At 38.6% G+C, this 26325-nt stretch overlaps 1 long non-coding RNA gene across 1 annotated transcript; it reads right to left on the bottom strand.

The window, feature by feature from the left end:
• Positions 1 to 25: 25 nt before the first annotated feature.
• LOC143963553 (uncharacterized) lies at positions 26 to 13256 on the bottom strand. The gene is made up of 2 exons (XR_013270990.1): positions 8753 to 13256; positions 26 to 3595 (listed from the first exon to the last, which is right to left on the bottom strand). It is a non-coding gene; the product is annotated as an uncharacterized LOC143963553 (long non-coding RNA).
• Between the last annotated feature and the right edge of the window lie 13069 nt (positions 13257 to 26325).

Here is a 26325-nt window from a genome sequence, read left to right as displayed (position 1 = left end):
TTCCTTAATTAGATCTGAGTCAGCGTAATTCAAAAATGTGTATTTATTTGTACACATTTAAATACAAAAGGATGCTTACAAAAATAGTACAATGTTAATCATTTGTATCTTAAAAATAAGGTTATTTCAAACCTAAAATGGCAGAATAGCCCTTTGTATGCTGGCAGCCTGTGTGCAAGACATGTGTCCTTCTGTGTGTAAAATTTCAAGCGAGCCCCCCTCCTCCCAGCACTCATTATATTAACCAGGCTCTAATCTCCCGCCCGAAAGATAACTCCTCCTCCACAGAGGTGGGAGGCCTAAGAGTGGTTGTAACAGAGCTGACATGTGTTAACACTTAAATCACAACTCCACAGTCTAATGACAGGATGTGAGGGAGAAGGAATAATTAGACTTAGAGTCTAGAAAAACATTGTCTCAACTTACATAGGCCTTCTCACTTACACATAAAATGACTTTCTAAAAACATATATAATGAACTAGATAAGTTTACATAAACAATATCACTTTACATAGCCCTTGAAAGTATATATAAAATATACAATATTCATCAAAATCCTGACAGGTTTTAAATATTTACTTTTCCAGCTATGCAAGCCATAACACAGAATTAATTGACTCAAGGTTTTTTCATTCACACAGTATGAAAGTATGGGAATATTATTATCCTGAATAAGTATAATAAAGCCAATTAAAATTTAGATATTAAGAATATAACATTCCCCTCTGAAATATGAATACTAATCATATTTTTCAGATTAAAATTCATCCATCATCATTCATGTCACATTCAAACAAACTTTGATTCAATAACTCCAAATGTCTTGTCCTGCACAATTGGATTCATACCTTCAAAACCCAATTTTCCTCTTTAATTTACTTTGTAACAAATCATCTCCTTTCTTAATATCACTTCTAATTCGATTATATAATTTTTTCATTCTAAACATTAAACATAACTGGAATATAAGGAATAACATGATAATAATAAAAATAATTACAATAGGATGTGATAAAATATTTCCTGCTGCTGAAGTTATCGAAGTTTTTCCCCACATGGATACACTATTACTAAATCTTTTCCACCAATTACTTCCTGAAAATTCTGACCATTGATGTGATATTTCTTGCAAATTACCTTGTTCATGTTTAAACAATACTTCTGCATTCTGCAATTCCTTAGCCAAAGCTATTAATAAACCTTGATCCTTTTGAATTATATTTGCCCATTTTTCCCATGGAAATTCATCTATTTGGGAAATATTATACTGTGTAGGAAGAGCGCTAATATTTTTCATAAACATATTTGTTAAATTTGTTCTCAATCCATTAATACTTATTGCAACAATATCTCCTTCTATACAATACAACCCTTGATTTAGGTTTTCTGTATTTGTACAAGAAGAGAAAAAAGTTTTAACCCTTTCTGTATCTGACATAATTTGAAAACAAACCTTCTTTTTATCTACACGAGTAACTAATTCAGAATTAATTTTATTTTCAATTCTTGCTGAACATAATGTATGATTATGATAACAAGAATGAAATATGCTTTTATCTTGATTAGGTAAACATATAATTTTAGACTGGAATTGTAAACATGATGACAAATCTAATTGTTCTAATTCAGAATTTTCATTGTTAAATACAAAATCTGTATACTGTAATTTATAATATAATAATTGTGTATTACTGACAGGTAATCCCAAAACAGTGATTGGAACCAAAATTTGTTCTTTTCCGGCTATTGGAATCATAGAAGAACTATAACATATGTCCTGCTTGCATCCTATCCATTTATTTACCCATAAATCTGTATGATTTATCGCATATAAATATTCTTTGGGCAAATACTGTAAAATGCCAAGAGGAGTTATTCCACTCTGAAATGCTTGCGCAATTATTTTAAAATTAGTGGAATATTCCGTTTGAATCTCTAAACATGCTCTGGCTATATGAGAATGTTGTTCACTTCTCATCAGATCAAGAGTAATATTTTGAAGATGTAAAATAGATGGACCCATTATATTAGCAGTTTTAATTACCATATTTTCTAAAATCTGATTTAAATGTCTTTGTATTTTAATACCATTACTTCCCACTAAACCAGCGGTTTCTAGATCAGACTTTAAAGTACTAATATCCATACTATTTGTTATACTCCCGATTGTGCCAATCCCTCCTAAAATACCTTCAACAATACCACGCTTATTCCTGTTATAATTTCTATTATTAATTCCAAACCATCTCTCCATACCCAATTCCATATTAACCAGATGTCCTTGACATTGTGGAAACCTTGTAGAAATTTTCCATTCTGAAACATTAAAGTTCCACAAAACAATGACAAACTTTCCCTCTCTCAAAAGAGTTCTGGATTGGAAATGGTTAATCTGAAAAGGGCTTGCAGAGAAACTTTTCTTATTGACACATGGAGTTTTCCTTGGAGACATAACAACAACACTTGCCTTTGCACATTTCACCGGATAATTTTCTATTGATATGCAACATTTATATATACCAGTATCATTCAAAGATACTCTCATTTGTTGATAAACAAATGTATTATTAATCCAATTCACATTACCAAAAATTCCTTTATGAATTATGACAGTAGAACTATAAAAAAAACTACCCAAAAACTCATCATTCCTTTTCCAAGTCAACAATGAATTTTGAGGTAAAGATATCTTTGTATCACATATCAAATGCAAATTATCTTTATCTTCCATAATTTTCAAAGATTGTGGGAAAATATTAATTTCTGGAACAATCTTATCAACTATAAAGATATCGATTTTGACCCTTATTTCAGTAAATTTTCTTATAACTTTAAAATCCCATGTTCTTACAACGTCTCCTTTTTCATCTCCAATGATGTCTAAATGTTCTGGATCCAATATTTTTACAAAACTTTGAAAAAGATAAAAATATTGATCTAATGGATAAAGTGATTTTCCAGATCTCGACATACTATTATCCACATCTCCTGACCAAATTGTTGACTCATTACCCTTTAAAAATATAGACCAGGAACTCCTCAACAATATGTTACATTCAAAAGTTCCGGTTTTGTTATTTAGTCTATAAGATCCCTGCATTTTAACAAAATTTGTTTTGGATTCTATTTTAACTTTGATATCAATATTATTGCTGTGAATGAAATACAATTGCAAACAACAATCATACCCTTGACTAATACAAATATATCCATACAAATCTTCTGCTGTATTTATATCAACATATCTAAAATCATGGTTTTTATCATGAGCATTAATATCAATATCATTTTTGTCCTTTGTAATGATCTCAGCATTGTTATCTTTTTGTTCATCTGTAATGAGATCAGTGTCTACATCTCTCTTATTTCTGAATAACATGTGACCTTTGTTGTGTAATCCTTCAATGTTGTTAGTCTTTGCATAACTTGAGCAGTTCTTGATATATATTATCACAAATAAAATTGTCATTAGGAAAAAGATGATTCCTGTCATGAGGATAAATTTTCTCTCTTTTACACTTTTCATTTGCTGTGCTGACATCTTTTTCTTTTGGAATATGCACTTTCTTCAGGTTCAATTTTTATTTTTAATTCCTGAAAAAAGAAAGGCAGCATCATTATCTCGGAATATAAAGTTTACATTGATCAGTGTGTACCCACGTTTTTTGTTGTCTACGTGCGTTTTTCACTGAATTAAGAGGTCTTTGTACCTGTACCATCACCCCTCGAACGTCCAAAATGTCAAATGGACCTTCCCAATTACTTTGCCATGGCCCACTTTTTCTGAAACTCTTTACCATGAGCTGACCTCCTTTCTCAAACTTAGAAATGTGAGGAGGAACCATTTTTTGCATACATGTAGCTGCATGTGGCAATATACTATTCAAATTATCTTGTAACATCTGCAACCATTTTGACTTTTCTATCGCCTCTCTTTGAGGTGTAGACAAAAAAGGTTCATGGGGAAATACATGTGGCATTTTCCTTCCTGTCATTAATTCAAATGGAGAATACTTTGTAGCAGCAGAAATTGTGCTTCCTACACCCATTAAAATAAAAGGAACAACATCAACCCAAGTATTTCCTCTGTCCAACAACATTTTTGCAATTCTAGATTTAATTGTTCGATTCATCCTCTCAACAATACCTGCAGACTGTGGATGATATGACACATGAAATCTCTGTTCTATACCCAAAATTTTACACATTGCCTGCATGATTTTACCTGTAAAATGGGATCCTCTGTCACTACTAAGATGTGCTGGTATACCCCAAACTGGAAAAACATGATTAATCAACATCCTAGCAGTTGTTAAAGCATCATCTTTACGTACTGGGATTAGTTCTAGCCATTTTGAAAAAATGTCCATCAAAACCAAAGCAAATCTGTATCCATATTTCCCTGATGGTAATGGCCCTATATAATCTATTTGAATAGAAGACCAAGGTCCGTCTGCTGGAGGAATTCTTTGCAATGGAGGTTTCTGACCCTTTGGTCTAGGATTCACCTGTGCACAAATTAAACAAGATTTTATTACACTGTCTACTGTCTCCTCCATTTTATCCCAATAGAATTTCTCTTTAAGAATTTCAAGTAATTTTTGCTTGCCAATGTGACCTAAACTATCATGGTTAAATTTAGTGAATTCCACCTGTAGGTGTTGTGGTATAACTGGACACAGAATTCCGTCTGAGTCATGACATAAGATCCCGTTTTCATAAACCAAAGAGCCTGTGTCAACCGGTGAGGAAGAAAAGAGTGACGTGTCCCTCTTCTGTTCCTCTGAAAATGAAGGAATCTGTGTGTCTGTTTTCTTCACAACATTAATTAATACCATTTCAGGTTGAACTACTAACTTCCCATGCAAAGCTGCTTCCTTTGCCAATGAATCTGCTGTTCTGTTACCTACAGATAACTCACTATCATCTTTTTTATGTGCTGGAATTTTTACAATAGCATATGCAAGAGGATTACTCTCTGCAAGGTCAAAAACTGCTTCTAATGTCTCTTTCTGCACAAGAGTCTTGTTGGATGAATCCACAAAACCTCTACGTTTCCAAATAGGTAAGTAATCGGTGAGAGAACGTACAACATATGAACTATCACTATAAATCGCTAGTGAACCTTTCTTCTCTTCCTTGTCAATAATCAATGCGGTTTTTACTGCTTCAAGTTCTGCTCGTTGAGCTGAAAAATGTCCTGGCAACTTGTGTTGTATGGCAAAATTACGTTTTGGATACCAAATTGAATACCCACTATAATAATTGCCTGCCACACAATATCTCGAACCATCAACAAATACAGGCTCATCAATTTTCTCTGCCTCTCTACGAAAAAGAGGAGAATGAGTATCATGGACTTCACACAAACATTCATGTTCTAGCCCATTGTATTCCATCAACTGAGGAAGGATATACTTAGCATTGTGCTCAACCTGTATTTGTTTAGGTGACAGAGCCAACAACCATTGAGAAAATCTTTGATTGGAGACTCCAGGAACATTTTTCTCAAAAAGGAACTTCAAGGTACTATGTGGGGTTTGTAAAATGATTTTGTTAAATCCTACAATATGCTCTGTTGCTTTTACTGCATAATGCACACCCACTAATTGTCTAACACATTCGTCTAATCCCCTCTCCACTGGGGTAATTAAACGTGAAAAATACCCTAGAATTCTCCAATCTTCTCCCTGTTTCTGAAGCAAAACAGCTGAGATGGCAATCTCTGAAGCATGCACTTGCAAAGCAAATGGTGCTTGTTTATCCACTGTTGCTAATGCAGGAGCTGACTGCAAATCATTTTTCAAAATTTCAAAAGCTTTTTGTTGAACTTCTGTCCAAGGACCAAATTCATTATCCTCTGTATGTTTTAATAAGTCATATAGTGGTTTCGCCTTCTCTGCTAATGACTCAATAAAATCTCTGGAAAAATTCACCAATCCCAAAAATTGTCTCAATGCTTTAAATGTAGTTGGTACAGGTAAAGATGCAATAGCCTCTATACGTTCCTGCAAAGGCTGCTTTTTCCCTGGACCAATCAAAATTCCTAAAAATTTTACCTCACTTTTCATGAGCTGAACTTTGCGTGTATTCAGCTTTAGACCTTCTTCCTGCAGAATTGTCAGCAATTCTGCCAGAAGAGTCAAATGCTCCTCCTCATTTTCACTGGAAAGAAGTATGTCATCTACATACTGAATCAAACAATCAGGTCTAGAAAACCTTGATAAAACATTTGCCAACGCCTGATGAAATATAGATGGGGAACTATGAAAGCCTTGTGGAAGTCTTGTGAAAACATACGATATATTTTTAAAAACAAATGAAAATTTATATTGACAGCTTTTGGCCAAAGGAATGCTAAAAAATCCATTCGCAATATCTAATACAGAAAAAACTTTTGCATTAGCATTTAACTGTGCCATGATATCTGGTGTTTCCGCTACAATAGGCGAACAACAGGGTATGTATTTGTTTAGCATTCTTAGATCAATCAAAAGTCTGTATGCACTAGGGTCATCTCGTTTAGCCACTACCCATAAAGGATTATTTGTTACCGAATTTGCTTTCCTGATAATACCCTGTTCCAAAAACTCTTGTATGATCAATGAAACAGGTTCATCAGAATCTGGTGGTAATTTATATGGCTTCACAAAAGGATGATCCCTTCCTTCGATATTTACTAAAATATCCTTAAATAGGCCAACATCATTCTTTTTTTTGACTCCAAAGTTTTTTGTGTGACTGTATCACTTGTTTTAACTTCAAATTATCTCCTGTATCAGGCCATTTATAATCGGTGTCAACTGCTTCTGTTAAACAAATGCTTCCCACTTCTGAATAATCAGCTGGATCAATTACCACAGGCTTACGATTAGCTGAACCCTTCCAAATCACTCCATTGCCTAAATCAATAATCCATCCTCTTTGGTACAAAATATCAGTTCCGATAATATTTTCAGATCCCTTACAACACCACATGTCTATTTCAGTTTGCAAATAACCTGGGATTTCAAAAGAAACATTTTTACACATTTTAGCTTGAGAATCACCTGTTCCATTAAACCCGACAATTGTACAGACTGCCGCATCCGATAAAACAGGTAAATTCAAACCAGTGACACTAATCTGAGCACCTGTATCTAAAAGAGTTTTCACCTTTTGTCCATTAATTTTAGCTTTTAAATAAGGGCGTCCACTTTTGTCTAAAAATATAGGGGCAACATGTACTAAAGAATGATAAATTATTTCCTTTTCCTCTATCTGTCATGGGGCCGATAACAAAGGTTGTCTCCCATTGCTATCACCGTTTGAATGAGCATTCATGTTCATTCCAATCTCTTTCAATTCCCTTCTCAGAGGGGCATAAGGAGAAAAATTTCTAACTTCTTCTGTTGAAGGTGGGGCAGAAGGTTTATTGGATACTAATCCATTTTCTTTTCCAATGTTTTTCAACTCAATATGTTTTAAATACTGTCTACATTGAGATTTATAATGACCAAGCTTTTGACAAAAAAAACAAGTTATTGATTTTTTATTATCAAATTGTCTTACCCTGCCATTCCTGACGGTGGCAGTATTGCCTGCTTTAACATCTTTCTGATTATCTAATTCAGAATTGCTATCCTGAATGACAGAAATTTTTGATTTTAAATTACTTCTCTTTAATTGTCTCCTTACAAGATCTATAACTGAAGTAGCATCATCCAAAGTTTCCTTTTGACTAGCTAGCGCCATTGATGCAGGGTCTAAATATGTAAATTTGCGAACAAATGCCTTTATTAATGCAGAAGTCTCTTCATCCACTGCATACACCATTTTAAATGCCTTCGCAAATGTTTCACTAAAATGAAATGGATCATCATGTATTGTTACTTTTAAAGAATCCAATAACTCAGCTGTTGGGGTTTCTTCCCCAGTAATACACTTCAACAACTGACGCAGTCTTTCAGATGCATCACTATGAACATCAGCGCCATAATTATCAAGATAGGGTGTTTTGACTAAACGTCTTGCAATGTGACTAGGAACCCATAAACAAAATATTTTATTCCTTTGTTCATCACTCAAGTTGAAACGATCACAAAAACTTTCAAAGACATCCCCGTTGAAAAACACATCTGCTCTTGGATCATAACGAGGGATATCTTTCAAAATCTTCATCAGCTGATCATGTATTTGCAACTTAAGTCTAGAAGCTCTTTCTAACAATTTCTGTTTTCGAACATCATCCAAAGAAGGATCCTCTATGTCAACCGGATTGTCCGGTATAAACGAGGATTTTGCTGCATCTGACTGTTTTTTCTCAGCTTTCTTTGAAATTACCGAAATATGCTTGTCTTTTGAAGTTACATTATCCTGCAATTCTACTTCATTCTCCAAATGTTCAATATACGTACAAAAAGTTTCACAACCTGAACAGTTAGGTTCAAAAAATACATTTTCATGTGTTTGTATATTTTCAGTTACATTTTTACTTGCTGCTTGATTTACTACACAAATCATTTGTTTTTCTGGCTCATCAAATATCATATTATTAAAAACTGAAATTAATTTCATTACATTACGTAGTTTCCTCTTAGTTTTCGTTAATGAAAATTTAGCTTTCTCAATTTCAGTATTTGCTTGTAAGCATTGACTATACATAGATTTCCATAAAACAGCATCAGAGACCTGTTTCGATAAACCTGTAAATTCTAATTTACTTTCATCAGCTAAAACATCTACAAATTCCATAATTAATTTTCTACTCACCAAATATCAATTTTCCGCTGTCCTCGAAATTCACGTCTGTCAAGACTTCTGAAATTCTCCGGTCTTTCACAATCAATCGATCGATTTTTCTTCTAGGTTCTTTTTCAATCTTTGCGAAGTTTAATCTCTGTTCATCACTTCCCCTCTGATCACAAGGATGGAAGTTGAAAAAAAAAACTTCCGACTTATGATTGAACTGGCTGGAATTCGCCAATTGTTAAATATGAAATATGAAATATTACGATATTTCAAAGTCTTAAGTATATGTTGAAATCAATCAATTCTTGTGAGACGAATTTCCTTAATTAGATCTGAGTCAGCGTAATTCAAAAATGTGTATTTATTTGTACACATTTAAATACAAAAGGATGCTTACAAAAATAGTACAATGTTAATCATTTGTATCTTAAAAATAAGGTTATTTCAAACCTAAAATGGCAGAATAGCCCTTTGTATGCTGGCAGCCTGTGTGCAAGACATGTGTCCTTCTGTGTGTAAAATTTCAAGCGAGCCCCCCTCCTCCCAGCACTCATTATATTAACCAGGCTCTAATCTCCCGCCCAAAAGATAACTCCTCCTCCACAGAGGTGGGAGGCCTAAGAGTGGTTGTAACAGAGCTGACATGTGTTAACACTTAAATCACAACTCCACAGTCTAATGACAGGATGTGAGGGAGAAGGAATAATTAGACTTAGAGTCTAGAAAAACATTGTCTCAACTTACATAGGCCTTCTCACTTACACATAAAATGACTTTCTAAAAACATATATAATGAACTAGATAAGTTTACATAAACAATATCACTTTACATAGCCCTTGAAAGTATATATAAAATATACAATATTCATCAAAATCCTGACAGGTTTTAAATATTTACTTTTCCAGCTATGCAAGCCATAACACAGAATTAATTGACTCAAGGTTTTTTCATTCACACAGTATGAAAGTATGGGAATATTATTATCCTGAATAAGTATAATAAAGCCAATTAAAATTTAGATATTAAGAATATAACAGACGCTGGAACTGGGATGCAAAGTCCTGCCATTGGTGTGGGTTGGAAGGAAACTGTGAAGTAAGAAAAAGGAAAAAAGAATTTACTACTTCTGCACAAAACATTCCATGCAGATTTGACACAAACATTCTTGGCCAACATAAGTATCAAACTTAAAGGAGTATTTAGAGATAAAAGTGTAAGGTCAACGTATCCGATTCCTCACCCCCTCTGGTGTCCCATTCTAAAAATGTTATGGTGGGGGAGGTAATGGGTAGATGTCTTCCATGAGAGCTGTTTGCATAAATAATGTGTGGGACTTTGGCCAGCCCCTCCTTATTTGCACTATTGCCAGCCCAGTGGACAGATAAGAAGTGTCATAATCTAAAAATATGGATGCACACTGTCCAAATTGAAGAACATTTTGCCATTCATAAATTAAATTACCTATCAAGATAATAGGAGAAGAAAAAATTCTATGTTACAATCTGAAGGTAATCAGGCAGGCCCTTTCACTACATGCTTTGGCGAATTCATCAAGAAATATGACCCAAAAAGAGGGATAGTGTGTATGGGTTTTGCAAAGTCAGTAGATAGAGTATTTGTATCTGGGGACTTTGCATTTTTTGTGGGAGGGGGGGGGCTCCAAATGAGTTTGGGTCACTAAACAATGGCTTATTGCCCTCTGCATGAATTTGAGGACAACAATAACATATGAACAAATTTTAGGTGTTTAGGGTAAGCCAAAAAATGTATCTAAACAATAAACATTGTTAAGTTACTAGGCTAGGTGGGAAAATATGCATATAGGCCAAAAATGGAGCAGCAAAAAATTACAGTATGCATTAGGACAAAGAGGAAATTCATACCATATTACAATATTGCTAATTATGGAATCAAGAAATTAATACAATACATTAGCAAACATTTAACACATAGAATGTGATGTTAAAGGAAAAAACATACCCGAATATAGTCCTTCCGCAGCACTTGAATAATGGCTGAACAGGTCTCTGAAATAATGAGTCCCAGAGGCTGGGGGGAGATTCCAGTGGTAAACTTGAGGTCCTGGAGACTTCTCCCCATCGCCAAGTACCGCAAGGTGGCTATGAGCCTTTGCTCTCTGGTCCAAGAAATCCTCCTCCTGTCCCTGGACTGGACTTGGGTCAAAGAAATAAATCCAATGCCAATAATAGCACGTTCTCTCCTCCGAATCCGCAACATAGCTGGTTGACGGCGTTCAGAAACAAACTGACAACCACAAACTGAAAAGCGCGAATCAACACTCACCAAACTTCTACTAACCTGAAATTAGCAGAAAGAACCCAAAGGGTGGCGCATTACAATTGAACTTCCTCTATATTGGCTCGTAGTATGTCTAGTACCTCACTACGTTCAAGTTTGTTGGCCAACAATTCCTTACCATTTGTATGCAAGACAAGTTCCTGGCCAATGCCTTTCTGACAAAATTCTGACATTTTGTCGGCGGAAAATCCAATTGTGTGTATGAGGCTTTAGGCTCCTATGAAGCTCTTCATAATCTTCCAGCCCATGCAGCTCAGTCCCCCTTCTTGCCTCTCACTCAATGAAGGCAGTCATCAACGCCTGGCAAATAATCATTCCCAAGGGCACCTCCACATTTGCTTTCTGGTCTCGGCATACTCTTGTCTGATTTAACCCGAAACTCCCAAAATACTTACCTATCCCTCTATATGGGCTTCACATGGTATAAGCCATCTGGCTGACATTTGTGATAGGGGTTCCCTGATTACCTTTGATAAGCTAAAACAAAACCATAATCTGTTGAATTCCTGTTTTTGCAACTCTGTCACACTTACTTCTCCCAATTTGGACATTCTACAATTCACTTACTTCAAAATTATTTAACATATTTACTACGTACTGATGATCTGACAAAGCATTTATCCATAATTTACAGGGCTTTGCAGCCATCAGTGCATGTTGGTCTTGAGCCTTTACAAAAAGTGCCAGGTGGAAGTGCTGGATCTGGATGGAGAGGATTGGAAGAATGCTTGGGCTTACCCCATTACTCAATTGGTGGCCACACAGGATAGGCTAATTCAATTCAAAATTCTCCACATGGCCTACCTTACACCGCAGAGATTAAACCAAATTTACCCCATAGTGGAACCTAATTGTTGGCAGTGTGAAGGTAGATCTGCAGACCTTTTTCATGTTTTCTGGTCCTGTTCCTACATACAAGCTTTTGGGGCCGATGTTATACAGTTTATTTGTTTTGCTTAGTAACCACAATTTATTTCCTGGGCTTGGCCAGCCATCCAGCCTTTTCTAGGGCCTCCAGAACACTTTTGGGTCTACTTCTGTTCTATGCTAGAAAAGCTACTGTCCTGGCATGGAAATCTGATAGGACCCCTGCTTTGGAGAGCTGGAAGAAATTGGTTAATTTAGTGGTCCCATTGTATAAAATGACATATCTCTCTCGAGGTTGTCAAAAAAATGTCATAAGGTCTGGGACATTTGGATTGAATCTCCCTCCACTACTAATGCTAGATACTGTGCTTAACTAAAGTGGATGGTGTGTAAATGTTATTTTCCTTGAGAAGGAGGGGCTACCCCTCTCTTTACCTTTTCTTATCTTATCTGGGACTATATGTTGCTCTGCTACACTTTATTATTTATTGTTTTATACTCTGAATTTTCTAGCTTGTTTTTCTGAAGTCTGATATGTGCCTACTCATTATGATAGTGCCTACCTCCTGACTGCCTACCTTGGTCATACTGCTTCCCTTGTTGATCGAGGGGTACCGGAGTTGTGACTACAGTTAGGATTGTTTTGTTTTGTTATTTAATATTTTTAAAAACAAAGAGTGCAGTGCTAAATAAAATTAGACTAAATCACTAAGGATTAATAAATGTATGAATCTAAAAACTTCAGAGAGAAAGGCCATGCATATAAATTAGTAAATAGGGAGTAAGGCAGATAAAGTCCTCAGCTGTGAACACTTGTACTGGTAAAGATGCTTTTCAACCTGGTGCAGATTCGTGAAAATACTACCACCGACAGAAATACAGGCTGCGCACCTTGCACAGTGGACCTACTGAACTAACAGATAGGTCTACAAAAGCCTTCCCCTCACAAGGGGTTAAAGAGGCGAAGATGTTTTCCAGAGATCCAGCTCACATTACACATCCACTGCTCCAAATTGCTCATCAGATCTCCCAATCAATGTTGTTACAAACCTTGTTGTACCATGTAAGATCAAGATGAGATATCCATAGTGCTCTCTGTATAAACTCAGTACATTTTATTTAAACTGAAAAGTATAACTACTCACAAGTGAAGTACTGTGATCCCAGTGCTAAGAATTTAATTGTTTGCTGCAAGCTGCAAGCATGTCTCACAGAGACTGAGATGAGGGTCGCGGCTGCTGGCGTGTTCAGGTCCTCCCGCATGCGTATCATCCCAGTGGGTGGGATTTCATCAGCGGTGTTTGGAGACATGTACACCAGCCCTATTATTAGCCACCTGATTGCCAGACCTGCGCAGTGATTGCTGTAGACATAATTACTGAGCTCAGCAAGGCAAGCCAGTCAGAGTCAGAAGTGGACATACAGAGCAGAAACCAACCCATAAGCCTTGCAGGCACCATCCCTGGCAAACACATATGAAAGGGGGAAAAATATATATCATAACGGCAAAATTTATGATCAACAATATTAGTAGTGCTCAAATTGCTATGGATAATATAAAAAAGTCACCATTTGCATAATGTATAAAAAGATAAAACACGTTAAAAATAAAAAGTGTCAGAGCAACCAACCTCCCCTTGACAGTGCATATTGATATTTAAAATTCTAAAAGATTTAAAAAACACAACTACACAAATACAGGATAAGGAGCCAGAAGGGATGTCAGCAAGCCAGTCTTTAAACAAACCGCAGGAGATGGTTTCTAGTGATGTGACCAAGGCGAAGGCAGAGGTGAAGTGAGCTGGAAGGCTTTAAGTAGGCAGGTCAGACGAGCATCATCAGGAACAGCTGGTAAATGTGGAGAGAGAAGAGAGCTGGCAATTAGCCGACAGCTGAGCGGCCAGCTCAGAGCAGGAAGGGCTAAGCCAGGCCTGACAGTTGTCTGAGTTTTTGTCCGTCGAGAAATTACTTTTGGTACAATAGGCAGTTCTTCCTACAGACTAGGAGAGTTGCGGTTTGCTCCCGGTGTGGCCAATTTATTGATGGCCCACTGGGAGGAAGAATGTGTGTTCAAAAACCGACCCCCTGAGCTAGTATGTTTCCATAGGTATATTGATGATTTAATTATGATTTGGGAGGGCGAAAGATCTGGTTTAGAGGCTTTATTGAATAAATGAAATGCCAACAATAAAAATATTATCTTATCTTGGAATATTAGTACTGAGCAGACAGTCTTTCTCGATCTAGAAATTTTTAAAGAAAATTATATTTTTAACCTCTTGAGATCCGCGCTATAGCCTCCGCGACAGCTACAGCGCGGTCCTGCTTTGCCGGGACTACGTCTATTGACGTTGTCCCGTGCATGAGCGGCCTGCGAGTCTATGAGACTCGCCTGATCACGGATCCAAGCAAGGGGTTGACCCCGACCCCTTACCACATGATCAGCTGTCAGCAATGACAGCTGATCATGTGACAAAACAGAGCCGTAATCGCCGATCACCGGCGGCCGTGATCGGGACATCAGTCCCGATCACGGCCAGCGTATCAGTGCCCACCTGCCCCCTGCCAGTAACCCCCAGATAATTAAAAAAGTGCCACCCAGCAGTGCCACCCATCAGTGCCCATAGTGCCACCCAGCAGTGCCATACATCAGTGCCCACAGTGCCATACATCAGTGCCCACAGTGCCACCTATCAGTGCCCACAATCTGCCTCAACAACATTGCTGCACCTCAGTGCCACATATCCGTGCCCATCAGTGTCATCTACCAGTGCCCATCAGTGCCGCCCATCAGTGCCACCTATCAGAGCCACCTATCAGTGCCCATCAGTCCCATCTATCAGTGGTACCTATCAGTGCCCCTTAGTGCCACCCATCCATGCCACCCATCAGTGCCACCTATCAGTGCCACCTTATCTGTGCCCATCAGTACTGCCTTATCTGTGCCTATCGGTGCCACCTTAACTGTGCCTATTAGTGTCGCCTTAACTGTGCCTATCAGTGCCCACCAGTGCAGCCTATCAGTGCCCATCAGTGCCACCTATCAGTGCCCACCAGTGCCGCCTATCAGTGCCCACCAGTGCCGCCTCATCAGCGCATTTCAATGAAGGAGAAAAATGACCTGTTTGCAAAATTTTATAACAAACTATTAACCACTTAACAACCGCCCTATAGCCGAATGACGGCTACAGGGCGGTTTCTTAACTCTGGGAGGCCGTCATATGACGTCCTCCCAGAATTCCGCTCTCGCGCGCCCCCTGGGGCGCGCACTCGAGGGCATCACGGTAATTGGCCGCTCACCACGTGATCGGAACAGCGGAGGGGGAAGAGATCGGTGTCAGCAGCGATGTGGGCTGCATCTGCAGTGCCCACATCGCTGCTCACCGAAAATTAACCCCTCAATTCCCTGCCAATACTCTGCAATACCCTGCCATTACTCTGCATTACTCTGCAATACCCTGCAACACTCTGCAATACCCTGCATTACTCTGCAATACTCTGCATTACTCTGCAATACCCTGCAACACTCTGCAATACTCTGCAATACTCTGCATTACACTGCATTACTCTGCATTACTCTGCAATACTCTGCAATACTCTGCAATACCCTGCAATACTCTGCAATACCCTGCAATACTCTGCATTACTCTGCAATACCCTGCAACACTCTGCAACACTCTGCAATACCCTGCAACACTCTCCAATACCCTGCAACGCTCTGCAACACCCGCCAATACCCTGCAACACTCTGCAATGCTCTGCAACACCCGCCAATACCCTGCAACACTCTGCAATGCTCTGCAACACTCTGCAATGCTCTGCAACACCCACCAATACCCTGCAACACTCTGCAATGCTCTGCAACACCCGCCAATACCGTGTAATACTCTGCAATGCTCTGCAACACCCTCCAATATCCTGCAATGCTGTGCAACGCAATACTCTGCAACGCCATACTGAGATACCCAGCCATACTCTGAGATACCCAGCCATACCCAGCCATAGTCGGTGATACCCTGCAATACCCAGCCATAGACACACCCCCCCCCCGCGCCGCCCTCCGGTGATTCTACCGACTCGCCAATACGATCAAATCCAAATTCAGGCTTCCCAGCTTAGAGGTGAGATGCGGGGTCTTATTGACCCCATATCTCACTGTAAAGAGGACCTGTCATGCCATATTCCTATTACAAGGGATGTTTACATTACTTGTAATAGGAATAAAAGTGATCAAAAAATTTATTTTTGGGGAAAAAAATGTCAAACTAAAATAAATAAAGTAAAATGAACAATAACATTTTTTTTTTTTTTAAAGTGCTCGCATGCAGAAGCGAACGCATACGTAAGTCCCGCCCACATATGAAAACGGTGTTCAAACCACACATGTGAGGTATCGCTGCGAACGTTAGAGCGAGAGCAATAATTCTAGCCCTAGACCTCCTCTGTAACTCAAAACATATAACCAGTAAAAAAAAATTAAATCGTCGCCTATGGGGATTTTTAAATAGCGACGTTTGGCGCCATTCCACGAGCCTGTGCAATTTTGAAGAGTGACAGGTTAGGTATCGATTTACTCGGTGTAACTTCATCTTTCACATTATGCAAAAATTGGGCTAACTTTACTGTGTTTTTTTTTTTTTTTTAAGTACAAAACTGTTTTTTTTCCAAAAAAAAGCATTCGAAAAATTGCTGCGCAAATACCGTGCGAGATAAAAAGTTGCAATGACCACCATTGTATTCTCCAGGGTGTTTGCTAAAAAAACATATATAATGTTTTGGGATTCGATGTAATTTTCTAGCAAATAAATGATGATTTTTACATGTAGGAGAGAAATGTCAGAATTGTCCTGGGTGCTCCAGAACGCCTGATGGCGCTCCATGCATGTTGGGCCTCTGTATGTGGCCACACTGTGTAAAAGTCTCACACATGTGGTATCGCCATACTCAGGAGTAATAGCAGAATGTGTTTTGGGGTGTAATTTGTGGTATGCATATGCTGTGTGAGAAATAAACTGATAATATGACAATTTTGTGAAAAAAAAAAAAGTAAAAAAAATCTTGATTTTGCAAAGAATTGTGGGAAAAAATTACAACTTCAAAAAACTCATCATGCCTCTTACTAAATACCTTGGAATGTCTTCTTTCCAAAAAGGGTCATTTGGGGGGTATTTGTACTTTTCTGGCATGTTAGGGTCTCAAGAATTCAAATAGGCCGCCAGTACTTCAGGTGTGATCAATTCTCAGATATTGGCGCCATAGCTTGTGGACTCTATAACTTTCACAAAGACCAAATAATATCCACCAATTTGTACTTATTTTTACCAAAGATATGTAGTAGTATAAATTTTGGCCAAAATTTATGAAGAAAAAATTACTAATCTGCTAAATTTTATAACAGAAACAAAGAAAAATTCATTTTTTTACAGAATTTTCTGTATTTTTTCTTTTATAGCACAAAAAATAAAAAACCCAGCGGTGAATAAATACCACCAAAAGAAAGCTCCATTTGTGTGAAAAAAAGGACAAAAATTTCATATAGGTCCAGTGTTGCATGACTGAGTAATTGTCATTCAAAATGTGAGAGCACCGAAAGCTGAAAATTGGTCTGGTTATTAAGGGTGTTTAAGTGCCCAGTGGTCAAGTGGTTAAACATGATTTATTTATTTATTTATTTTTTTGCATCTTTTTTTGTTTGTTTAGCAAAAAATAAAACTCCCAACTGTAATTAAATACCACCAAAAGAAAGTTCTATTTGTGGGAAAAAAATGATAAAAATGTAATTTGGGTACGGTGTATGGCCGCGCAATTGTCATTCAAAGTGCATCAGTGCTGAAAGCTGAAAATTGGTCGGGGCAGGAGGGGGGTTTAAGTGCCCAGTAAGCAAGTGGTTAAGATCAATCATTTTAAGTCGACAGACCGTAATTCTTTCATTCCATTAGGGAGCTGTCATCATACCAAATGGCTGTGTAACATACCCAGAGGGCAGTTTATTCGTTTACAACGGAACTGCACCTCAGAGGAAGATTTTATTACTAAGTCTCAGGTTCTGGCAACTCGATTCCAGGAGAACGGGTATGATAGATTAGGCCTTGAGAAGGAGGTGGAAATGGTAAGGAAAATTAATAGAAGGATTTTGGTTTCATATCATGTAAGAATGCAAATACTTCTACTAATATGAAAATGGTTCTGGACTACAACATCCAATATATACAGTTAGAAAAAATCATCCAGAGGCATTGGCCTATATTAAAGCAGGACAGGATTTTGGGTCCAGTCCTCCCAGATAGGCCTTAGTTCATCTATAGGAAGGCACCCACTCTTAGGGACATATTAGCTCTAGGGGTAATTGACCCCCCCTACTCAAGTAGAAAATAGGCTATTTTCCTTTCTGACTGGCTTCTATGCATGCAGGTGATGTCCAGCCTGTAGACAGGCCAGAGGTAATATGAAGAAAATGAAGGATTTTATGGCAGCTGCCACCAACAAGACTTATAAAATCAAAGAGTTGATCACTTGTACTACCACAGGAGTTGTATATACAGTATCTCACAAAAATGAGTACACCCCTCACATTTTTTGTAAATATATATATATTTTTTTCATGTGACAACCCTGAAGAAATTACACTTTGCTACAATGTAAAGTAGTGAGTGTACAGCTTGTATAACAGTGTAAATTTGCTGCCCCCTCAAAATAACTCACAACTATTCATGTCTAAACCGCTGGCAACAAAAGTGAGTACTCCCCTAAGTGAAAATGTCCAAATTGGGACAATCAGCCATTTTCCCTCCCCGGTATCATGTGACTCGTTAATGTTACAAGGTCTCAGGTGTGAAATTTGGTGTTATCACTCTTGCTCTCTCATACTGGTCACTGGAAGTTCAACATGGTTCCTCATGGCAAAGAACTCTCTGAGGACCTGAAAACAATTGTTGCTCTACATAGAAATGGCCTAGGCTATACAAAGATTGACGAGACCCTGAAACTGAGCTGCAGCCAAAGACCAAAGAAGTAGATTGCACATGCTCAGCATTATATCCAGAGGTTGTCTTTGTGGTCAGACCATAACTCAACACACTCTAAATGTAGAGTTTGAATTGAATTGTTTAATTTCGGATCGTAATTGAATTTTAGGTCATGTGATTTTTATATTAATTTTTATATGGATTTGTTATATGTGAAATTTTTTATATATGAATTGTTATGTGTGAATTTTTATACATATGAATTTAGTATCTGATTATAGAAACAAATTTCTTTGTGTGGTTCTATAAATGTGTTTTTGAAATCTTTTAGAATTTTAAATATCAATATACACTGTAAAGTGGAGGTTGGTTGCTCAGACGCTTTTTCATTTTAATGTGTTTTATCTTTTTATACATTATGCAAATGGTGATTTTTTTTTTTATATTATCCGTAGCAATTTGAGCACTGCTGATATTGTTGATCATAAATAGTGTCGTTACGATATATATTTTTCCCCCTTTAATGTGTGTTTGCCAGGGATGGAGCCCGCAGGGCCGGTGGGTTGGTTCCTGTCCTGTATGTCCACTTCTGACAGGAATCTGACTGGCTTGCTGTGATGAGCTCAGTAATTATGTCCGTACGTCGATCAACACTGTTTACATTGCTACTGCGCATGTCTGGCAATCAGGTGGCTTATAATAGGGCTGCTGTACGTGTCTCCAAACACTGCTGATGAAATCCCGCCCACTGGGATTATACACACGTGGGAGGACCTGAACGTCAGCAGCAACCACCCTCCACTCAGTCTCCGTGAGACATGCTTGCAGCAAACAATTTCATTCTTAGCACTGGGTTCACAGTGCTTCACTTGTGAGTAGTTTTACTTTTGAATTTAACTTACTTACTCCCTTACTCCCTAATTACTCATTTATATGCATGAACTTTCTCTCTGAAGTTTTTAGATTTACACATTTATTAATCCTTAATGATTTAGTCTAGTTTTATTTACACTATTCATGTTTTTAAAAGTTTACTGAGCGGCTTTTTAGGTTAGGATACTTATTGTTTGCGCTGAGTCATCACGATTTATTTTATATATTATGTTTTCTTTTTATGCCCAAAGTAAGGATGAGCTCCGGCGTGTATGCACACCCCACGTGCAGAGCCCACCAGGAAGTCTGCATTGTGCTGCACTCACAGGCAGTGAGACATTGTCCCAATGCACAGCTGCACAGATTGGGAAATGTCTCACTGCCTATGATTAGCACAGTGCAGACTTCCTGGCGGGCTCTGCATGTGGGGTGTGTGAACACGTCGAAGCTCATCCTTGCCCCAAAGGCTCTGTTTTATAACATACTTTTCTAAAACTAATAAAAAAACATTTTGAAAAAAAAATAAAAAATAAAATGATGTTAAACATTACTCTACAGCCCCTTTCTAAACATCACAAAGCAAGAAGAGCATGTGAGAAGTTTTAGAAAGTAAAAAGCACTAAAATAGCATAACTTAAAACCCCCCTCCTACCCAGACCAATTTTCAGCTTCCGGTGCTCTCAAACTTTGAATGACAATTACTCAGTCATATAAGACTGTACCCAAATTATTTTTTGTCCTTTTTTTTTCATACAAATAGAGCTTTCATTTGGCGGTATTTGATCACCTCTGGGTTTTTTATTTTTTGCGCTATAAATGAAAAAAGACCGAAAATTTTGAAAAACACAATTTCTTTTGTTTCTGTGATAAAATTTTGCAAATTATTAATTTGTCTTCATGAATATTGGCCACAATTTTATACTGTTACGGATCTTTGGTACAAATAACCCAAATTAGTGAATATTATTTGGTCTTTGTGAAAGTTAGAGAGTCTTCAAGCTGTGGTGCAAATCATAAAAAATTGATCACACCCGATGTACTGGTGGCCTATCTCATTTCTTGCGACCTGAACAAGCCAGGAAAGTACAAATACCCCCCAAATTACTCCTTTTTGGAAAGTAGGCATTCTAAGGTATTTAGCAAGAGGCATGGTGAGCTTTGGTGTTGTCATTTTTTTCCCACAATTCTTTGCAACATTAAGATTTTTCTGAATTTTTTTCCCACAAAATTGTCATTGCAATAGGTTATTTCTCTCACATGAAATGTGTATACCACAAATAATGTCCAAAAATACATTCTGCTACTCCTCCTGAGTATTACAATACCACATGTGTGGGACTTTTTCACAGCCTAGCCACTTAAAGAGGCCCAACACGCAGGGAGCACCATCACGTGTTCTAGGAGCATAAATTACACATCTAACTTGTTGACTACCTATTACACTTTTGAAGGCCCTGGAGCACCAGGACAATGACACGTGACACTGACGTGGCACTGATGGCAGATGGCACTGATACGTGGCACTGATGGCATGTGATACTGATGACAGATGGCACTAATATGTGGCACTGATGACACGTGACACTGATGTGGCACTGATGACAGATGGCACAAATACGTGGCACTGATGACAGATGGCACAAATACGTGGTACTGAAGACAGATGGCACAAATATGTGGCATTGATGACAGATGGCACTAATACGTGGCACTGATGACACATGACACTGATAACAGATGGCACGTGGCACTGACAGGTGGCACTGATGACACATGGCACTGGGGACAAGTGGCAATGATAGGTGACACTGGGGACAGGTGGCACTGACAGGTGGCACAGGGGACAGATGGCACTGGGGACAGGTGGACGTGTGTGTGTGTTTCACTGTGTGAGTGCTAACTTACTTTTCACTGATGCTGCAGCACGGAAGCTCTCCCTCCTCACACGCTGTCTCTGTGTGAGGAGGGAGAGCCGGCGATGAGAGATGATCTCATATGTTTACCTATGAGATCACCTCTCATTGGATATGCCGATTGAGTGCTAAATGGCTGCTGTGATTGGCCATTTAGCACGATCTGCGATTGGCTGTGTCCAAGGGACATGGCCATCACAGAACTTCCCCAATGCGTGCATGCGGCGGCGCGCAGAGGGGAAGTAAACAGGAGGATGTCCAGTGATGTCCACCTGGGAGTTAGCGTCCACACTGTAGCCGTCTTTTGGCTATAGCGTGGGCGCGAAGTTGTTAAAAGTTGTTGGTTATGTTAATGGAAACATGTAACAAATATAAAGTAGGTATTCCAATTTTGCCGACCAGCCGCCATCGTCATACAGCAGCAGGTCGGCAAATTCCCGCAAATCAACATCGGTGTACGCCGGTTCCTTTAACCGCTAGCCGACCTACTCATGCTGATATACGTTGGCAGAAAGGCACGTACAGGTAGATTAAGGTACCTGTACATTGCCCTTTAAGAAGTGGGTTTGTGGGATTGTGGGTCCTGCTGAATCTATGTTTGAGGGGATGAGGAAGGGAGAGGAAGAATGGGGAAATGCTGATGTAAACAAGCATTTCCCCCGTTCTGCCTAGTGACACTGATCACCGCTCCCTGTAATTGGGAGCAGTGATCAGTGTTGTGTCACACACAGCCCCTCCCCCCACAATTAGAATCACTTCCTAGGGCACACTTAACCCCTACAGCGCCACCTAGTAGTCAACCCCTTCACTGCCAGTCACATTTGACAGTAATCAATGCATTTTTAATTTCACTGATCACTGTATAAATGTGAATGATCCCAAAATCATGGCAAAAGTGTCCAATCTGTCCATCATAATGCCGCAGTCACAATAAAAAAAAAAAAATAATAATTTTTTTTTTTAATCGCTGATCGCCGCCATTACTAGTAAAAAATTTAAATTATCAATAAAAATGCCATAACTATCCCCTATTTTGTAGACGCTAAAACATTTGTGCAAGCCAAACGCTTATTATGATTTTTACCAAAAATATGTAGAAGAATACTTATTGGCCTAAATTGAGGGAAAAAAAACATTTTAGATATTTTTTGGGGATATTTAGTATAGCAAAAAGTAAAAAATTAGTTTTTTTTTAAATTGTCGCTATTTTGTTTATTGCGCAAAAAATAAAAATTGCAGAGGTGATCAAATACCACCAAAAGAAATCTCTATTTGTGGTGAAAAAAGGACATCAATTTTGTTTCGGGAGCCACGTCGCAGTTAAAGCAAAGCAGTGGCCTGGTCATTACGGGGGAAAATCTTTCGGTCTGAAAGTGGTTAAAGTGGAACTTCACTTGCTGACTGCCCTATAGTAGTTTTACTGCTACAGGGTGGCAGCTGTGCGCCACATCACATATATATATATATATATATATATATATATATATATATATATATATATACACATACACATACACACACACACACACACGAATCCGCCTGCAGTATATGTCCACCGACACCCGCCCGATCATTAGGCAGAGACTCAGAATGGAGTTGTGATGTAAAGAAGGCAGAGTTATGTTCTGACAGGTGAGAAGGGATTAAAATCCATCTCTTCCCCTAGTAAAAGCAGCACACATAGTAAACGCAAAGTGTCACAAAGTGTCAAAAATGACAGTCAGTGTCCTATTGTCTGCCGCAATATCCCAGTCCCGCTATAAGTCACTGATCGCCGCTATAACTAGTATAAAAAAAAATTTCAGTATATATCCTATAGTTTGCAGACACTGATTGCTTGCGTAAACCAATCAATATAAGCTTATTGGGATTTTTTTTTACCAAAATTATGTAGCAGAATATATATTGGCCTTATTTTATGAAGAAATTAATTTTTTTGGTATTGGATATGTTTTATAGCAGAAAGTAAAAAATATATATTTTTTTATTATTTATAGCGCAAAAAATAAAAAACACAGTGGTGATAAAATACCAACAAAAGAAAGCTCTCTTTGTGGGAAAAAAATGATTCACATTTTATTTTGGTAAAGCCTTGCATGACCGCGCAATTGTCAGTTAAAGTAACATAGTGCGATATCGCAAAAATTGGGCTTTTTGCAATACGGCACTGCGTTACACTGTCGTGAAGGGGGGTAAATCTTACAGAGGTCAAGTGGTTAAAAAATTAAGTTCCACTTATCCTCCTCTTTCCCCCTCCTCTGCCTATATTGGAATTTTTTTTTTCCCCAGAGAGCAGGTACCTATTTCTGACATGCTCCCACTACTGCTGTACTCACATAGGTGATAAGAGAGCAAGTTTCCACTTGGTGTTTACAAGTTTAAGTTTTCTTTTGCTGGAAAATTACTTAGAACCCCCAAACATTATGTATTTTTTTTTCTAACACCATAGAGAATAAAATGGCGGTCATTGCAATACTTTTTTACAAATACTTTTCTTACACTTTTTTTGGAAAAAAAATCACTTTTTTTAATACAAAAATAAGACAAACAGTAAAGTTATTATTGTTATTGTGAAAGATAATGTTACGCCAAGTAAATCGATACCCAACATGTCACGCTTCAAAATTGTGCTGGCTTGTGGAATGGCGTCAAACTTTTACCCTTAAAAATCTCCATAGGCGATGTTTAATAAATTCTACAGGTTGCATGTTTTGAGTTACAGAGGAGGTCTAGGGCTAGAATTATTGCTCTCGCTCTAACGATTGCGACATTACCTCACGTGTGTGGTTTGACTACCGTTTTCAAATGTGGGCGCTACTCACGCATGCGTTCGCTTCTGCACGTGAGCTCGTCGGCACGGGGCACTTTAAAAAAAGAAAGTTTTCTTATTTATTTTACTTAATTTTATTAATTTTTTTTAAGAAAAAAAATTTGGGTCACTTTTATTCCTATTACAGGGAATGTAAACATCCCTTGTAATAGAAAAAGCATGACAGGTCCTCTTAAGTATGAGATCTGGGGTCGAAAAGTCCTCAGGTCTCATATTTGGACTAAAATGCAATAAAAAAATAAAAAATTGTCATTTGAAAAAATTTACCTTTAAGAGCTATGGGCGGAATTGACGTTTTGACGTTGCTCCCGCCCTGCTATGGTATGGAGACGGGTGGGGACCATCTTCCCCTCACTCATCTCCATACCCAGGCACAGAGAGGACCCGATCACCTCCGCCGCTGCCGATGGCTCCGGTAAGCGGCAGAGGGCATGGGAGAGTGGCAGGAGGGGATAATGGTGATCTCGTGCCGAATCTGCCACAGAGACCACCATTATCATAAATACGACTGGCTCCTGAAAAGACGGACATCTCGGTTGTGGCAGCAGCTGCTGCCGTTACCGAGATATCCATCTTCAAAGTGCCGACGTATATGTACAGGAGCCGGTCGGCAAGTGATTAAGGTGGGTGGGCAGACCTTCATGTCCGGATGGACTTGTTACCATGTACTTGCCTCTACTATACTTCACATTGTTTTGTGCACTTTTTTAAAATACTCAAAATCACAATAAAATATTTGTAAAAAACATTGGGTGAGCAGGATTTACGTGGAGCCCGAATAAGGCAATGATGGGGTGGAATTGCAATTTGCAAGTTCTAAGAACACCCAAAGTGGTACATCCTGAGTTAGTACTTAGCAAGGAAAGTTGTAAAATGTTTGCATATGTAGTATTATCTTTCTATTTTGGGGACCCCTAGGCCTCCCTGCAGACTATGTGCAAAAAGAGTAGAACCCTTTATTTAGCCACAGCTGGCTTTTTATATGCTTCCCCATGCAAGGGGTTTCTTAACTCATTTTCCAGGGGCATTCCCCTAACAATAAAACCGTGCCCTACACATGACTAGGAGTGTAATTAGATCCCGTAGCAGATACTAGGTGGATTCATTAACCCACTGAACAATAGGTGAATGGAAAGCTGCCTCAGACCCTACTTAACCCAATTTACTTATTCAGACATCAGTAGATATTCTGTCTCCACCTCTCCTGGAATGCCCATTCTAGGAGCCATAGTTCCTGGCCATCCACTTCACAGTGTAACGGGGACTAGATCTTTATATTTCGCTACACTGCTCCCCCTTACCCACAAGCCGGCATGCACAGTCTGATCCTTAACGGATCGGCTTGGGGATGTCCGGGGAGTACTCACAGATCACTTTTCCAGTTCAGTTTGCCATGATAATATATCAGCATTGCCATTCTGTTTCCCGGGGCCGTAGTGGATATTAAAGTCATACGGTTGTAACGCCAGACTCCAGCGAAACAACCAGGCATTGTCCCCTGCCACTCGATTTAGCCATACCAATGGGTTGTGGTTACATAGCTAGTAAGGTTGAATAAAGACACCAGTCCATCCAGTTCAACCTGAGTGAGTGTATAGAATTGTCCCTATCCCTGTACATTGCACACTCACATCATTCCTTACCCTCAAGGTTCCCACAATCCAAGGTCCCCATTCATATAACAGGACCAATTTTGGACAAAAGCCAATTAACCTACCTGCATGTCTTTGGAGTGTGGAAGGAAACCGGAGTACCCAGAGGAAACCCGTGCAGGCACAGGGAGAACATGCAAACTCCAGGCAGGTAGGGAAGAGTGCCAACCACTA

This window comes from Lithobates pipiens, unplaced genomic scaffold (genome assembly GCF_037356315.1).
Source record: "Lithobates pipiens isolate NorthernLeopardFrog02 unplaced genomic scaffold, aLitPip1_a1.2 Scaffold_8, whole genome shotgun sequence".
NCBI classification, from domain to species: Eukaryota; Metazoa; Chordata; class Amphibia; order Anura; family Ranidae; genus Lithobates; species Lithobates pipiens.
This window is presented reverse-complemented; position numbering and strand designations above follow the sequence as displayed.